Source organism: Octopus bimaculoides, chromosome 4 (genome assembly GCF_001194135.2).
Source record: "Octopus bimaculoides isolate UCB-OBI-ISO-001 chromosome 4, ASM119413v2, whole genome shotgun sequence".
Classification (NCBI taxonomy): Eukaryota; Metazoa; Mollusca; class Cephalopoda; order Octopoda; family Octopodidae; genus Octopus; species Octopus bimaculoides.
The window spans coordinates 2951028-2953980 of NC_068984.1; the positions used below are offsets into that span (position 1 = coordinate 2951028).

Genomic DNA, 2953 nt, shown 5'->3' on the forward strand with positions numbered 1-2953 from the left:
ATCATCATCATCAACTTCACAACCACCGCCTCTGCCGCCACCGCTGCCACCACAGTTGCCGCCACCACCACCACCACCATCATCATCATCATCAGCAGCAGCAGCAGCAACAACAACAACATCATGTGTAACAACAAATAACCCTAAAACTAAAAACTTAAATAAAATCTAACAAAAGATTAAATGAAGTTGACTGGTGTCGTGGAGGGGGGATATAGTGATATATTGTGAGAATGGCAGGGGGTGGGAGAGAGAGAGAGAGATGGAGAGAGAGAGAGATGGTAGAGCAGAAGGGTGGAGAGTGAAACTAGAGGAGAGACAATGAAAGACAGCAATGGAGAGAGAGAGAGAGAGAGAAAGAAGGCGAGAAGGTGAAAAAGAGAGATAAAAAGAGGTGCAGGGAGAGGGAAAACATGGGTTGGAGAGAGAGAGAGAGAGGCAAAGTGAGTAGTGAAGGGTTAGGGTTAGGGTTTGAGAGAGAGAGAGACAGAGACAGAGACAGAGACAGACCGACAGATAGACAGAGAGACAGAGAGAGACAGAGAGAGAAAGTGTGTGTGTGGAAAGGAGGGAGAGAAATAGTGATGCATGCAACCAAGCTGAGAGAGAGAGAGAGAGATAGAAAGAGGAAGAGAGAGAGAGAGAGAGATAGAAAGAGGAAGAGAGAGAGAGAGAGAGTGTGTGTGAAGGGAGTTATGCAGTAGCAGTGATGGTGAAGGTAAGGGGAGGAGAGGGGGTGGAGCGCGGGAGCAGGGGTGGGTGGGGCTGGAGAGTAATTCCAGCAGCTGAGTCGGAATTTCACTTGTGGAAGATGTTTCAACAGTTTTGAAGAGGAAGAGGGAGAAGAAGAAGAAGAAGAAGAAGAAGAAGACGGAGAAGCGGGAGCGGAGGAATAGAACTGGCGCAGGACAGAGAGAGGGAGAGAGAGGGAGGGAGAGAGAGAAGCAGTGTGTGTTGGAAGTAGGAAAAAAAAAAGGGCTGCTAGGAGAAGGCTGCTGCATATCAATGGTGACGTCAAGGTAGGCCAGGCAGGCAGCCGGGCAGCCAGGCAGGCAAGCAGTGGCTGTTGCACATATTCAACAAACAACACCAGCAGCAGCAGTAGCAGTAGTAGTAGTAATAATAATAGCAGCAACATCGGCAGCAGAAGCAACAGAGCCAACAACAACAACAAGACCAACAAGAACGGCGGTGGCGGCGGCGGCGATAGCAGCCGGCGAACTGGGTTTGTCAAAATTGCAGCGTTTGTAGTGGTTCTTGTGTCTTGTAGCAACGAAAACGTGGACGCAACCAGCAGGAAAATGTGAATCCAGAAAAGACCACCACCACCACCATTATGGACATAATTACTGGAAGGGGGTGGATTCAGGACTTCTAGCCGTCTTACTGCTATAATATATATATACACACAGATTTATATATATATATATACAGGGGTATATAGAAAAATACGTATGTTTGACTAGAGATATATTAAGACGTGTGTGTGTCTCTGTATATAGAATCTACAAGTTTATTGTAGCCTATATATATATACACATAATACATACATAACATATACATACATACATACATACATATATAATATATATATATGTAAATACCGTCACATCGTGTTGCTGTTCTCGTAGCATAAACAGGCTTCCCTTTCTGAGGTAAGGCTCAACAAGTTAGGAAAGCAACACCTACTACTACTACTACTACTACTACTACTACTACTACTACTACTACTACTACTACTACTACTACTACTACTACTACTACTACTACTACTACTACTACTACTACTACTACTACTACTACTACTACTACTACTACTACTACTACTACTACTACCATTAAATTAATTGTGAACTCAGAGTTAAATTTAATACAGAGAGCATACTAGCATCACTATATACTTATCTATCACTCATTGCATAAACAACAAAGCACACACACACGTACACACACGTACACAAATACACGTATACATACGCACACACACACACGTGCGTGTAAATTCACACGAAAACAAACACACACACACACATACTCACCTAGTAATAATTAAGAGATATACAAACGTGCATTAGCTTTCACTTACTCTATCATTTACCGGAAGAAACAATTAAATACACACACGCCCATATTTATTCTCATAAACACACACAGATACACACTCACACGCACACACGCACACACATACACATATATATACATTTGTGCATCTATACACACAACTCTCTTCTTCTGTATCTCTGTTGTCCAGAGCCATCCGTCTCTACAAACAGTTTTCCTATCTCCACAGCTATCTTTCTCCGTATCGGAATTTAACAAAAGCAGTTGGCCACTATCGCCAGTTATTTATCCATTCATTCTTTTAGTCAATGAATCATTGACTGAAGTCTATACACACACACAAACACACACACACGCATTCACAAGCGCTGGGGATCTATCTATCTATCTATCTATCTATCTATCTATCTATCTATCTGGGGGAGAAAAAGCTTTCGTATATAAGAAGGAATCTCCTTTGCATGTGTCCTAGATAGCTACTTCGATCTTTCATCGAAAACAAGACAAACAGACACACGTAAACACATACTCTAAAATATATACACATACGTATATATATATACATATATATATATATATTTATATCTGTATTTGTACTGACAAAAACACGTGGATGTTTAAAATGAAGGACCAGAAACCAAATGCGACCAAATGTAACAACCATCAGACCAAGGGACCAAGAGTGGATCTGAAAAGGTAAGCGTTTAGGCTCGTATCTTATATCTAGACATATTCATATGGCAAAATACGCACAAACACACATGCATAGATGTGAAAGTATGTGTGTGTATTATATATGACCATGCATATATATATATATACACACACACATATATATTTGTGTGTGTATGTATATATATATATATATATCCTTATGTATTTATATGTATGG

General features: G+C 40.9%; 1 protein-coding gene across 3 annotated transcripts in view; it reads left to right on the forward strand.

The window, feature by feature from the left end:
* LOC106870014 (serine-rich adhesin for platelets) overlaps positions 1-2953 on the forward strand; it is a 462526-nt gene that overhangs the window by 205250 nt on the left and 254323 nt on the right. Inside the window, exon 1 of one of the 3 annotated variants that reach the window (XM_014915987.2) lies at positions 1154-2757. The exons of the other annotated variants lie outside the window; for them this stretch is intronic. The gene's annotated coding sequence lies outside the window, so the exon portion shown is untranslated. Of the gene's footprint in view, positions 1-1153; positions 2758-2953 lie in introns of those variants that run through there. 3 annotated transcript variants of the gene reach the window in all.